We start from the raw sequence: 15819 nt of genomic DNA on the forward strand, positions 1-15819 counted from the left end.
TTGTTGAGTCCATGCCGCACTACGCCGGGCAAAAGGTCCGACACGACACTACGAAGTATCAAATGACTTTTATCACCTCAGTGTAATGAAGACTGTAAGAGATACGTTTCAGAAATACTTATGTTTGAACATGAGATTTTTGCAAGGTATCAGTGATATGTCTGGGTCATTTATCCTGTTCACAAAAGAGAAATAACACTTTCAAAGACGGGCTGTGCGACCAGTGAGGTACTGGGCTCATAAGTCAGAGCTACAGAGATGCTGAACGTCAGTGCGACATTCCACAAACATATAGGAAAAGATACCATACATGGTGAGAAGAGCTGTTGTTAAAATATCAGGAATCTGTATTCGTACATCGTAAGAAAGTACAGTCCTCCCAAGGTACTTGTTTACACATTACTGTTAACAATAACAAAGAGCTATAAAGCAATAAGTTCCCCGAATTTCATTCGCGAATTGTACAATAGAAAGACGTGTAGCGGCATAAATTGCGTGAAACCCCACAGTTTTTATTTACCTCACCGAAGCAGTTTCGAATGGAAAGGGCTATCTGCGTGATGCTAATGAGCTGAATGTATTTATCCATTGCCTTTGTAGAACCTCCAGCCCCCCCCCCCCCCCCCCTCTCACTCTCTCATCATGAACTGTATATACCAAAAAAACTGTAAAATGTTCTCATTTTCTAAATATTTGAGGTGTCATCAAGAGCATAATTACAATTACCGACAGAGTAACAGTGAATTTAAAAAAGGAATAAATAATATCAATAATACTAAGAAGTCGTATATAATATCACCAGAAAGAGGAAGACTAATGCCCGCTGCAGTGGCCGAGCGATTCTAGGCGCTTCAGTCCGGAACCGTGAGACCGCTACGGTCGCAGGTTCGAATCCTACTCCGGGCATGGATGTGTTTGATGTCCTTAGGTTAGTATGAACTCAGCTATTTCTCAACAGTTATGATAATTTCAACGTTCACCTGTGTCATTAGTCTTCCTAAAATGGTTCAAATGGCTCTGAGCACTGTGGGACTTAACATCTAAGGTCATCAGTCCCCTAGAACTTAGAATTACTTAAACGTAACCAACCTAAGCACATCACACACATCCAAGCCTGAGGCAGGATTCGAACCTGCGACTGTAGCGGTCGCGCGGTTCCAGACTAAAGCGCCTAGAACCGCTCGGCCACACTGACCGGCGATACAAGCACACTTTTCACATCAATTTGACTGACTAATTAATTAAATCAATCAATTAATTTAATCCACCCTCTGCGAAACCCCCAGCCCCCCCTCCCCCCCCCACCTCCTGTAAATTGGCGGGAAAGAGACACCGTTGATCGGTCATTTCAAGGGAAATGGGCTGAAGTGTATCAAACATTGTTTAAACAATTTAGACAATGTATGGGATATTGTTTATTTAAACAATTTATGGGATTCAATGCGGTGTACAGAATATAGTTTATTTATTTAGTTAAAAAATTTGTTAGGAAATCGATAGCAGTGTATAGAATATTGTCTAAACTACTTAGTGTGGAATATTGTTTATTTAAACAATTTGCACGATAGAAGGCAGTGTTTGGAATATACACACATCAAAAAAAGATTTGCATCACCTCAGTTCTGAGGGTTCCACATCCTGTACAGAAAATTGGAATCAAGATCAACATAAAAATCATTTACACTCATTTTTTTGCTCATGGTTCAAATGGCTCTAAGCACAATGCGACTTAACATCTGAGGTCATCAGCCCCTAGACTTAGAACTACTTAAACCTAACTAACCTCAGGACATCACACACATCCATGCCCGAGGCAGGATTCGAACCTGCGACCGTAGCATTAGCGCGATTCCGGACTGAAGCGCCCAGAACCGGTCGGACACTGCGGCTGGCTACTGCTCATGAAAACCACACATTGCATGTTGTACCACCATATAGCGAGACCATCAGACGCGGTGCACCATTACCTCTAACACCCAGTAGCACGCCCTCTTGCACTGATGCATGCCTCTATTCGTCGAGGCACACTATTCACAAGTTCATAAAAGCACTGTTAGACCAGATTGTCCCACTCCTCAACGTCGATTTGACGTAGATCCTTCAGAGTACGTGGTGGGTCACATCATCTATAAACAACCCTTTTCAATCTATACCATGCATATTCGATAGGGTTCTAGTCTGGAAGGTATGTTGGCTACATCATTCGAGTGATGTTATCCTGAAGGAAGTCATTCACAAGATGTGCATGATGCGGGCAGGAATTGTCGTCCATGAAGACGAATGCCTTGCCAGTATGCTGCCGACATGGTTGCACTATCGGTCGGAGGATGACATTCACGTATCGTACAGCCATGACGGCGCCTTCCATGACCACCAGCGGACCAGCGGCGTACGTCGGCCTCACATAATGCCACCCCAAAACAGCAGGGTAACTCCACCTTGCTGCACTCGCTGCACAGTGTGTCTAAGGCGTTCAGCCTGATCGGGTTGCTTCCAAACACGTCTCTGACGATTGTCTGGTTGAAGGCATATGCGACAATCATCGGTGAAGAGAACGTGATGCCACTGAGCGGCACATTCGGCATGTTGTTGGGCCCATCTGTACCGCACTGCATGGTGCCGTGGTTGCAAAGGTGGACCTGGCCGTGGACGTCGGCAGTGAAGTTGCGCATCATGCAGCCTATTGAGCACAGTTTGAGTCGTAACACGAAGTCCTGTGGCTGCACGAAAAGCATTATTCAACATGGTGGTGTTGCTGTCAGGGTTCCTTCGAGCCATAATCCGTAGGTAGCGGTCATCCACTGTAGTAGTAGCCCTTGGGCAGGCTGGCCGAAGCATATCATCGACAGTTCCTATCTCTCTGTATCTCCTCCATGTCCGAACAACATTGCTTTGGTTCACTCCGAGACGCATGGATACTCCCTTGTTGAAAGCCCTTCCTGGCACAAAGTAACAACGCGGACGCGATCGAACGTCGGTATTGACCGTCTAGGCACGGATGAATTGCAGACAACACATGCCATGTACCTCCTTCCTGGTGGAATAACTGGAACTGATTGGCTGTCGGACCCCCTCCGTCTATTAGGCGCTGCTCATGCATGGTTGTTTACATCTTTGGACGGATTTAGTGACATCTCTCAACAGTCAAAGGGACTGTGTCTGTGATACAATACCTACAGTCTACGTCTACCTTCAGGAGTTCTGGGAACCGGAGTGATGCAGAACTTTTTTGTGTGTGTATTTTGTTTACTTAGTTTAAAAATTTGTCGGGAAATTGACTGCAGTATATAAAATACTGTTTATTTAAACAATTTACAGGATACAAGGTGGTTATGGAATGTAGTTTATTTAAAGAATATGTCAGAAAATCGATCGCAGTATGGAATATTTAAACAATTGCGGCGCTTTTCTTATTCTGATCGCGGTTGGAAAGGCTGAGTAGGCTTAATTTATATTTGCTGCCAGAATCAGGGATTTTAAGGCTCTTGTTATTTATTTTCCTCATTTTTCTAAGCTTACTGGTGTCCAAGCATAGACTGTAAAATCGGAACAATTACATATCTAAAAGTTCATGACGTATATAGAATTACAATGAAATGAATACACGTAGCTGCATACAGGCGTTGATATAAGTCAACAGGGACAGCTGAAAATGTGTTCCCCGACCGGGACTGTTTACATGGCAGACGCTCTTTCCATCTGAGCCACCGAGGACACGGAGGATAGTGCGACTGCAGGGCTAATGGTTCAAATGGCTCTGAGCACTATGGGACTTAACTGCTGAGGTCATCAGTCCCCTAGAACTTAAACCCAACTAACCTAAGGACATCGCACACATCCATGCCCGAGGCAGGATTCGAACCTGCGACCGTAGCGGTCACGCGGTTCTAGACTGTAGCGCCTAGAACCGCTTGGCCACCCCGGCCGGCCGACTGCAGGGACTTATCTCTAGCACGCCTCCCGTGAGACCCACATTCCCAACTCATTGTCCCGCACTATATTCTTATTGCCCTTGCCCATTCTCGCAGCCCCCAAAGTCGAAACACGTGATCTTTCTCTGTTTCTCCTAGTGTAACATGCCACTGCCAGGCCTGCACGCGCCATCTATCGCGGTGCGAACAAGCCGCCATAAAGACCTTTACCCGGTGAACACCTGCGGAATACCGACGAGTGCGAGGTGCCTTCCAAAGCAAATTCATGACTGAGAATGGATTCCGCCGTGGGCTCTAAGCTGCTATCTGTGCTAGAGAGAAAGGCCCTCACGACAATGAATTGAATTAGTTAGTACACAATATACTGTTTATTTATAAAATTTAATTTTCAGGGGCTGGATCTCAGTTTTATTTGGTGGCAAAAGCTCGCATCCAGCAACTACATGTCCTAATTACGTAATTACAATGCAGCAGATTGAAGGAGTTGTCTTACTGGATAATTTTCCTGTGTGTGCTCAAAAAAATGGTGCAAATGGCTATGAGCACTATGGGACTCAACTGCTGTGGTCATAAGTCCCCTAGAACTTAGAACTACTTACACCTAACTAACCTAAGGACAGCACACAACACCCAGCCATCACGAGGCAGAGAAAATCTCTGACCCCGCCGGGAATCGAACCCGGGAACCCGGGCGTGGGAAGCGAGAACGCTACCGCACGACCACGAGATGCGGGCCGTGTGTGCTCACTTTGACATGCAGCGATCGACTTCGCTAGTTCACAGTGCTATCACGAGAGGGCGTTGAGGCATAGCCCAAAACACAGGCGATCATTGTAGGCAAAACCACTCCTTCCTTCCGCCTCCTTGATTTCTATCTCACCATCTATGGCCGTCCTATCACCCTCACTCCCACCCTTAAGTACCTTGGCGTCACCCTCGACCGTCGCCTCTCCTGGACTCCCCACCTCCGGACAATCCAAGCCAAGGCACGCTCCTGACTCAGTCTCCTCAAGCTCCTCTCCGGCCGTACGTGGGGTCTGGACCCCTCCACCATCCTCCACACCTATAAATCCCTCATCCGCCCTATCCTTTGTTACGCCCATCCAGCTTGGATCTCCGCCCCCCCCCCCCCTACATTTTATAAATCCCTCCAAATCCTTGAACGCCATGCTCTCCGCCTCGCGTATTGCATCTGTCTCCCCTCCCATCGCGAATCCTGTACGATCTCATCCCCTTCCCCCACCTCCTCCTTTTCCTTGAAAGAATACGGATCCTGTACACCTCCCGCAAACTCGATCCTCCTCATCCGCTAGTCTCCCCGATCCTCTCCCACCCCTGCCTGCTGCCGTGCTGTATTCCCATGTCCCACCCGGTCTCCATCTCTCCACCCTCCTTACCCTCTCCCAAGGTGGCTTCCGCCAGCTCCCTCTCCCTGATGATGCCCTCCTCCCCTCCATCTACCCCTCCTACCAACTTTGATCCTCCCACCCTCCTTCTGTGTTTGCTCGTCTGGGCACCCTCCCTCCCTTCTCTGCCTCTTCCCTCCCTCCTCCATTTCTCCCCACTCCTCCCCCGGGCTTCCCCTCCCCTGTCCCTCTCTTCCTGCCCCCATCTCCTCAGCCATTGGCATCCCTGTTCTCCCCTCTCCCCCACCTCATCCTTGTTCCTCTCTTGGCAGGTCCCCGGACTCGCACACGCTAAGTGGACATTCGCGCGCCAGAGATCATCGCCATCAGTGTCTCGTGTGTGCCGTCGTGTTTAGTGTTCAGTGTTCACCGTCACACTCCATCGTTCACCAGTGCCATCGTCATCTTCAGTGTTTGTGCTTCGTGTCAACAGTTTGTCGTGTGGATTGTCATCGAGTGTGAACGGCTTCATGTTTTTTTATGTTCATGTGTCTACTGTTTTTTCCCGCCGTTTTTCCAAGTGATGTATCTTCTCTGTTTATATCATTGTACTATCTTCGGCTGAAGAGCGGCGTATTGTGCTGCTGCCAACCTACCTGTTCCACAGGTTTTAAAATCACAATAAAGAAAAAAAAAATTGAGGCATAGCGCCCTATAACGATCCTCCCTTGGAGGCAGTTAAGTGGGAAATATGTCTCAGAGCTGGAGAGTGGCAGATGGTGACGCGAGACTGGACGCGCACGTAGTTTATGTATCAGCCGATAGAGGACAATATTGAATAGGGGGACTGTGATTTTAGTTTCGATTGTGCCCAGTAGAGTGCACTAAAGTAATAGAATGTCTTTCATAAACTGTTCTAGTAGTTTCATAAAGTGTTATTATTTCTTTTTGTGCATGTAAAATGTTATAAATGTGTTTTAGCAGTATGAATGATGCGTGATTGTGGTTTAAGGTTAACATGAAGATAATTGTTTAACGAGTTATGTAGTGGGATTTAGTGTGGGAACATTTCGAAGAAGTATGGATATGGGGATTTTTGTAGAATAGTTTTGTAAAGTAAGTTTATGGTAAAGGGAAAGTTAATTCAGGTGTAAATAACAATATTAAATAACTTTATGCATAAACAAAACTTCAGCATATTAGATAATTACGTCGGTAAAAAGTGCAGTCGTTAGGTTTACTATTTTGCGATCGGTTATTGATGAAAAGCGCGGACTGACGCGGGAGAATGTTGTTTTGCTATTGGCTGTTGAGTAAACTGACCAATGGTAAAGCAATATTCTTCGCGCGCCTTTCTCTGCTGGTAGAGAAGACAGAGTATTCTAGAGAAGGGTCGAAGGCTAGCCATGAAAGAGATCGGACGTGTGCAGTAGTAGTTCCGATGGAAATGATAAGTTGCCAGATCTAGCAGTGTTTCATACATCAAAAGTGTTGGAATGTGACGGCATAATTATTCCGATGTGTGTGTAGAAATTTCGGAATTTTTAAGTGAATTTTGTGACGAGAAAAGACATATATTCCGCGTGGCGTATTTAGCAGGTCGGTGGCTAAAAACTGTGACTGCATTTGGTACCGACAGACTTAATAATTGGCGAGCATTATCGATCTAAAACAATCAGTATTTTTGTAGCTATTACTTTTTCGGGAAATGCAACAATGCAACACCATAAACTTGTTAACGTGAGTGAAAGTGATTATGAGTGACTGTGTTAAGACTAGCACGGGCTTGGCAGTGATACTTGTTCGCTTAAGTTTCAGAATATATTAATTAAGGACAAAATTTCCAACCTTTCATTTCGTGTTTCTCCCGAAACGTAGATTAGTGACTTAAATTGCAGCCTGGTTCACGTCTAAGTACAGTAGGTTTCACTCGGCTTTCCTACTGATGATCTGCTGAGACAATGTTCACAGGTAGATGCAGGTCCGTCGTAAAGGGACGGAAAGAACCGCGCCGCCGCAGCATTCCACCCCCCTTCTCCTCACCCCTCCCTCCCTACCCCTCCTAAAAAAAACTGGTAAGAAAAAGACTCACTCTGTGATGGCGAAGAAGGATCTCACAACACGAAATTCAGATCAAAGTCCATAATATTTATCGATAAACGTTCTTTATTGGATCACTTTGCAGGAGACGTGCAGACAACTTGACCGCACTCCAACCCTTGCACCCCATGACATAATAACTGTAATCACAAGGGAATGGAATTAAGTGCGATATGTTAGCCCTCGTTTGGGTGAGCCTGCGTGTGTCTCTATCGTCAGTCACGAAAGTCAAGACAGCCAAATATCCTAATTACAGACTATGTTACTAAATACTACTAACGACGGACCAGGTATCAGCCTCCTTTGATCTCGTGGCCCCCAAGCAAATCATGAAGTGGCAGCATTGTACATCGCCAAATTCCAGATTCTCTTTCTCTCTCTGTCGGTCGCCAGAAGCCACTCCATTCTTGTCTGTGTGAACCAATGTCTCCAAACATGAAGCTGGAAGTTTTCATCTCACCTCAGAATACTATATTCCTGTTGTCTAATGCTGGAGGCAAAGAGAAGCTGACTTAATTTCGATGTCAAAATAGGGAGATTTAATCCATTTGCACTAAGCTGTCAAATTAATTGTTTAAAAATTTTCCGGAGTCAAATAGATCGAAACATATTTTCAACGTTTGAGTATCACACGCACAAATAGATCGTAGCGCTAAATGCATCCGAGGTCTTATACACGCCCTCCTCCACCACAATAGTTCCGCTAAACGTATCTGGTGAAAAAAATTTTCCTTACCCTCACACAAGCTAGCGATCGCGAGGCGCGCGCCGTGAGCCCACTGCAGGGTACCCCCCGTCTGCTCTGGCTCGGAGAGACCCACACCGAACGCATGCATGCACGCACGCATCATAACTATCGGAAACAATAAATTGATCAATTGGGAATTTGACGTCGCGATTGCATTTTTAAAAGTGCCATAGACTTCCCACATTCATTCTCTCCGGTACATGCGGAAGAAGGGACGAAGGTTCTACTGAGTGATAGAATAGCAGATACCACTGCAAGACAGAGTCCACTCTCATGTATTCAAAAGCACTAAACACGACACACTTATACCACGAACTAGTCCATAACAGTAATCTGTCAGGGCTAGTTGTCGGAGACAGCTGGAAACACTTGCACTCCTGTCCCATGCTCCACACCCAGCGCCCCTATCCCCATGTACGCTGCCAGCACTGTACTCGAATGCATCCAGGCACCTCCAACCACATATTCTACAGCTGCAGTGCATTTTCACTGTTGTCTGTATGTCTGTGTTGTAGAAGGCTCCAATGACCCAGAGTAGACCCGAGTTAGGTGCAGTATGTGGATCGTCCACACGTTATATCTGGGGCATTGTTGGGATGCAGATCCACAATATGCCACGTCCGGGATAGGGTTGAAGGCGGATCCGTTTGCATAATATCCGGAACGATATTGGGATGCAGATCCACAGTATACTACATCCAGGATAGTATTTGAAGGTGAATGTACCGCGTGTTACATTTGGAAATGTGTTCCATGTTTGAAGTCGGTTCCACCAGCGGGAAGACCGGGTCATGGGAGTCTTCCGCGACACAGACATACAGCATTCGAGTATATGCCGTAGTACGTCTCCCGACCAGAAAATAGTGCATTTGCGCTAGCTGCTAACAGCTGTACTACAGGCAATTTTAGATTAAGAAATTAGAAGTGATGTCATGATCGCATGGGTAGAAGTGACATAAAATCGATAAAATGACAAAAATGACTGCAAACACGTATAAATTGGGTGAAAGTGCGTCGAAATACGGGGAAATTGAGGTAGTACCTGCACTTCTTCTGCTTGGTGCAGAGCAATTCTTGTACATGCGAACGGATATACGACAGTAAGAGGAATATGAAGAAACGTTGACATGGAAGCACCGGGAACCAGGATAACAGTAATTTTTTTCGTCGAGGTAACATTTTACTGCATGTCTATTGAGTTAATAGTGATACACGCGAGTTGACTGCTTACTTTGATGCTTTCCTGGAAAAAAGAGAATCAGCTGCTTGTAAACTTACTTGCATCTGCGTTAAAGGATAATTGAGAATGGATGGAGTGATCGGATGAGATGGAGTCGTAATGAGGTATGATTTAATGGTAGACTGATGATACATTCTAGAGAGAGAGAGAGATGTTGCCGTTCTGTTGGGATGAATCAGTTGTTGAGATAACCTTCGTTCGACTCATATACAACTGCGTATTCTGTGTGTGACTTAGAGAACTTTTTGTGTATTTGCGATCGTTAACAGAAAACCCCTCAGTCATCAAAGTACTCCCATCTCATGTGCATCGTGTTTCGACACATTCCTTTAGACAAACGAAGATTTATGCGACGTAATCGATTCCCCTGCTCTATCTCAGTCATAAAGTCGAGTCTTCAGTTTCATAACTGCGGTGATTCTAAGTTAGCGACAAGTGTTTGTGGGGTACTGCAATCCCCGTGTATACCTCTACTTGACACATGTCCTATTTATGGAGTTAGTGGCACCATGACGTGTAATTTCACATGTCAATCATCGCTGCTATGCGTTTGTCTCTTTCTTTATAAGAGGTATTCTCCATTACTGACGATTATTTTATGTATGATTGATACGAGCATAGTATGATTTCTGAAACGTGATCTGATGTGAACAGTGCTCGCTATACACATTTGGAAAGCTGTATTGTGCATGTATCATACAAAATCGATGTTTTAAGGTAGTAGTTTTTTTTTCATTTTACGGTTTTTCACCATAGTTTACCGTAGAGAAAGCTGCAAGGAGAATGTATGTCATGCTCTGGAAATATATTTCTTACACTGGAACATTAACAGCGTTGCATTCCACATGAATAAAAGGTCGAAAAACGCACTGCTCTAACATTATAGCCCGTTTTAAGTGTAGAACTGTGTAACCTTAGAAGTGCATGTATTTACGTTCTCTCTTGTCAATATCTTCTTGGTACTGACCCCAGATACTAGAGAAATACTTTAGAATTATTGACAGCACAGTTGGTTTACGTAAAATTCTTCAAACTCCGTCCGCCTGGAGCTCTGTCATGCATAAAAAGCACCCGTTTCTTCTTCTTCTCAACCGTCTGCTATTATGCCACAACACTTTCACATTTACTCCTATACACAGAAAAAGGGTGCTAACCTCATCCACATGGAGAAATCTTGTGCTCTTGGACGAGTGTGGAACAGCAGTTACAGACTTGGCTCGCTCTACTCCTTCACGAGACGCAGAATGTGGCGATCTACTTCTGGCCAGCTACAGATTAAATCGGCGATGGTAATGCAGGGAGCATTGGTCACAGACAATGCAAGGAGATCTTTCAGTCTCTAACTTTATCCTAAGATTGCGAGAATACCCTGTGACTCCCATTCACATACAGAAAGATCATAAATTACGCACTATGCTCCATGTGCTATAAATATGTGCATCACATACTTTGATGTATATGTTCGAGAATTAACAATGAATGGATGTACTGCACAGTCATCTACCTACATTCGCAGTAATACTGGCAAAGTAGAGAAGGGACAGTTTAGCAATGATACAGAAATTGTGATGCATGCTGCCATATCAAATGTCGCTGTTGAAATAACGGTAAAATTGCTAAAATTGATCGCATTGTCAACTGTGATGCTTATTACAGAACATCGACGGTGTCTTTTCCATACTATCTTTCACTGGTATGCTGTTGGTTGATTATCACGTAATGACTGACTGAGATCGCTTGTTTGAGATGGAGAAAGAGTCTTGGAGGAGGGGCAACACCTTCCGGGGATGCCTAGCACTAAAACAGTGATCGGTACATGACTGCAAAACGAGGTATCAATCGAAACGGATCACTGAGCCACCAGCTGTTCCGTCACTGTGAAAGATAAGTTTTAATGTAGACGCCATCAATCACCTTCGGGCAGCTATTTGGAAATGCTCCACAACCCCCCAAAACTCTACCAGTTTCCATTTGTTGTGGCTGTCTTTTATTTAAAATCATCATGTGTGTGTGTTGAGGTAGCAGCAGCAACATCATTTACACTGTGCGACTCTAGTTTTCTATGAGAGGTAATGGATCAAAGCATTTTAATCTCAGTTTAGAACCTGACACAGATCTCGAAGTTGTGGCGGAAAAAACATAAAGTATAACAGTGTAAAAAACGTGTTACAGCAGAAAGAAACAAAGAATCAAACTACAGAACGGGGACCCTCTCTTGCTACTGATAGTCCTTGGGATGTGGGACTCCTACAGTACAGGCGATGAAACTTTACACTGGTCTGTGCAAGCGACTTGATCCCTGGCCACCTCCTCCAGTGGATCAGTGCCTGTATATTTAATAGGATCAACATACACGCTCGATAACAACATGCAAAAATATGGCTCTGAGCACTATAGGACTTAACTTCTAAGGTCTTCAGTCCCCTAGAACTTAGAACTACTTAAACCCAACTAACCTAAGGACATCACACACATCCATGCCCGAGGCAGGATTCGAGCCTGAGACCGTAACGGTCGCGCGGTTCCAGACTGTAGCGCCTAGAACCGCTCGGTCACCCCGGCCGGCGACAGTATGCAGACAGTATTTGTTTCCTATACATCAGAAGAGAGATATTCAGTATAACAATTTTACCCAGTTCTCTGCCGGATGAAGTTAGCAGAGCTTTCATAGATCGTAATTTTTCTCTATTGGATGATACGGAGTAACGATGATAGAATGTTTGTGTGATTGATGTGAACTGACCCTGAGCGACGCAGATCTGCTTCAGACTGCAGTACCTGTGTGACGTGGAGTCTTCCTAATTTTCCCGATAAGAAACACCACCGTAACTGTCTGTACTATTTTTTATATTACCTCGTGTTGCAGGAGCAGGCTTCGTTTGGCACTGACCTTACACATCGTACACGGTTGGTGGAGCTACGATGACATGTTCCCATGTCCATCGATTGGTCAAAACACGGTCCTGTCACATTAACTCAGCTCACTCTGTTTCTACATGGGTTGCAGAAGGTGGGAGGTATAGCGCTCTCTGACTTCTGCTCTGTTCCGATTTAAACTGGAATAATCACATGCGCAAAGCTGCAGGGATGTTGTGGCAGAGACTGAGGAGCAGTTACAAGATGCATAGAGACTATTTAAAACGAGGTTGGAATTTTACTGTAGCAGATAGGTTAGAGAAAGGGGAATCGTTTCGAGATATGAGAGTGCCACGAATATGATTCACTGGTGGCTGTAATCAGTAAATGACATCTCCATAGGATCCAACGCAGGTATATGGTTGAATGGAAAGACTTTATTCCATAATGCATACAGTATTTCTACCAGAAAGCGTAACACTATCAGCGACTCTTGTGTGTACCTGCAGAACTGAGACCACTTTTTATGCAGGGTGACGGTAACATAGACGTTGTGACCGTGTTTTTAATGGCGCGGCCCTTAAGCACTCCGTCATGAGCCAAAAAGAGTTTAATATTCTAGTCCTGTGATGCATGACGTGACGGATAAGGAAAGAAATTTTTCTACATAATGAAAGAAAGAGGGAATATAGCCTATGCCAGAGCCCTGTACGGGATTTTCACAACAAGTAACGATACTTCAGCGACGTGAAAACGCATGTATTGTCCGATTTCACTATCTTCGAAAATCGAGGAATCTACATTTCGCGTGAGAAATTCGAGATGTATGGTCGACAACATCGCTGCCTGGGATTGGGTAAAGTAGATTTTTTGAACTGATGGACCTATGTCGGGGTGGAATTGTTTAGAAGGACTGTATATGTCCAAGCTGCAGCTGCTTGTTTCGCAGGGCACCGCGGCTGCCTGCAAGGGCGGTCACAAGGAGTTGGCAACCGGAAGTAGCGTATTAGCTCAGCCTTCGACGTCTATAGAGAATGCGCCTACCTGTCTGATCTTGACCGCGGCAGCGACGGCTGGCGAAGTGACCACTGTGCTGGGTGAGCGGGACAGAAGCGGACGTGCATGTGTCGTGTGAGAGAAAATTCAAAATGTGGCATGTTCTGTTTTCGTGTGTGGAATATTTGGCGAGTAGTTTCTTTTAAAGAAATCCACTGAAAAGGACAGAATTTGAAACTCACTATTAGTAGCGGAACTTTGACTGTAAGATCGTGTAATTATTTCGGTAGGACTTAGGTCAAATTCTGGCTGCTTGTGTTTGATCTGGATTGCATGAACTGTGGTAGTTTTGTTAGTTAAGTACATGCGGGCTTGATGGCACGTTTTTTTTTCATTTGAGCTAAAGAAATAAAAAGACTTGTATTAGAAATTTGATATTTTACTGAAGGAAAGAAGCAAGCACCTTCCGCACTAAAATTATTATTAGCAATTTACAGCATAGCTGGCTACTAGAGTTTACGCGGACTTTGCTGTGTATCGGCGACGTTTCATCAATACTGCTTTTACGCCGTCTGAACAGTACACACGTATGCAAAGAAACAGGATGGTGAACTTAAATGGTTTAAATGGCTCTGAGCAGAATGGGACTTAACATCTATGGTCATCAGTCCCCTACAACTTTGAACTACTTAAACCTAACTAACCTAAGGACATCACACAACACCCTGTCATCACGAGGCAGAGAAAATCCCTGACCCCGCCGGGAATCGAACCCGGGAACCCGGGCGCGGGAAAGGATGGTGAACTGACGCCGTACTGAGGTAGGTGGAACTTTTGCATTGAACAGTACGACAAACGAGCAAACTTTTATAACCCACTCTGCCACACCCTGATGTCCTGATGTCCATGTCCTACCTACTATCCTTCCCACCCCTCCCACAGTGGTATTCCGCTATCCACCAAACCTGCACTATACTCGTAAATCCTTACACAACCACTGTTCCCAAGCCCTTACCCTATGGTTCACACCCCTGTAATAGACACAGATGCAAAAACTGTCCCATACATTCTCCCACCACCATCTACTCCAGTCCAGTCACGAACTGTGCAGAACAAACTACCAAGCATGACATTCTTCATTCCAATGACTGCTTCACAGCCTGTGCCGTAGGATCCTCCCCACCAACACCAGCTTCTCTGAATCGCGCAGGTGGGAACTCTCCCTGCAACACATCCTGTGTTCTCGTAACCTCCTTGCCTCAATCTTCCCGCCAGTTTCCGGGATGTGGTGGGGAGGGGGAAGGCTGGGGGTTTTGCAGAGGGTGGATATAATTAGTTAATTGATTTAGTTAATTAGTCAATCAAATTAACATCAAAAGTGTGCTTGTATCAGTAAGGGAAGTTCCCTGAGGGATGGGGGAGGAGGAGGTGGAGAGGGAGGAGGAGTTGGAGGGGGAGAGGAGGAGGAGGGGTTAGGGGAGCAATAGGTTAAGGACCTGTCAATCAAAAAGAGTGATATAGAGCACAAAGCACAACAATGTGTGTAGTGCATGGACTATGTGAGAAACCTGTAACCTCCATTGCATTAATGCTACTAATTGAGAAAAAGTAATTACTGGTAACTTATATAACCAGTATAACAGTCTTAAATAATTGTGGCAATAGTAATGATCTTTTGAAAATAATTTCGTTGTATGACTGAAACAGAATCGAATCGATTACATTTTACTCCTTAGAAAATTTCATTTTACCCTCGGGGGTAATTACCCCCAGGTTGGGAACCACTGATATAGAGGGCACGGTCCGTATTCAAGCATCCATGATGATGGTTTCTGAGGTAGAAATGTTATGGTCGAAAAGAAGATCGTCAAAAAGGTGTCAATCAAGAGCGTTAATCGCCAGTTCCATCCGGAGTGAGCTTTTATACGAACGTTCTTCAAGAATGTACATTAAGATTAACATAAGATTAAGTTTGTGGAGAGCATAACGTATTAAGTAACGACTTTCACCTGTCAGCCACGGACGTCGGCGCCGCCTTCAGGGCAATGTGATGTCGTCTGCATGTAAGTGCTCCTTTCCGCTGCTTTTATCTCGCATTGGCTGACCTCGGCAGACACAGCATTCGGTGACGTCACCACTAGAGCAGTTTCTCACGAGGAGCGTCTGGGTATCTCGGAGCCAAGGCAGGCGGAAGTGCCGACTCATGCATGCTGCGTAACGTTGAGTTCTGCTTTGTGATAAGCAGTAATGACTTGGCAACTCGTGTGTTTAAGTCACGCCCTCTTTGTGACAGTAAGTAGAGTTTGGGTTTGTAAATCCTCCCAAAAACAGATAAAAGACAAGTTTCTGGATTATATTCTTAGTTGATTTGACTTATTTAAGGTTTATAAGTATTCGCCAACATACGTGGATGCATTTCTCGGGCTAGCAAAGAGAAATTACGTGGATACCAACGAAATTGTGTTTCTGTTACAATGTTGCTACATATTGCACAATAACGTAATTCAAGTATCCACCTTATCTACAAAATGACATTTTTTACACAATAGTTAGTAGTCTATCGCAATCAGAGTCAGTTTCTATACCTTGTTGTAAAATGAT

At 44.8% G+C, this 15819-nt stretch overlaps 1 protein-coding gene across 2 annotated transcripts in view; it reads right to left on the reverse strand.

The window, feature by feature from the left end:
- Window positions 1-15349, reverse strand: part of LOC126174952 (UDP-glycosyltransferase UGT5-like) — a 76493-nt gene extending 61144 nt beyond the window's left edge. The window contains exon 1 of one of the 2 annotated variants that reach the window (XM_049921413.1): window positions 15228-15349. The gene's annotated coding sequence lies outside the window, so the exon portion shown is untranslated. The remainder of the gene's footprint in view (window positions 1-15227) is intronic. The other variant, XM_049921411.1, reaches the window with a different exon arrangement.
- Between the last annotated feature and the right edge of the window lie 470 nt (window positions 15350-15819).

This window comes from Schistocerca cancellata, chromosome 3, assembly GCF_023864275.1.
Source record: "Schistocerca cancellata isolate TAMUIC-IGC-003103 chromosome 3, iqSchCanc2.1, whole genome shotgun sequence".
Taxonomy (NCBI): Eukaryota; Metazoa; Arthropoda; class Insecta; order Orthoptera; family Acrididae; genus Schistocerca; species Schistocerca cancellata.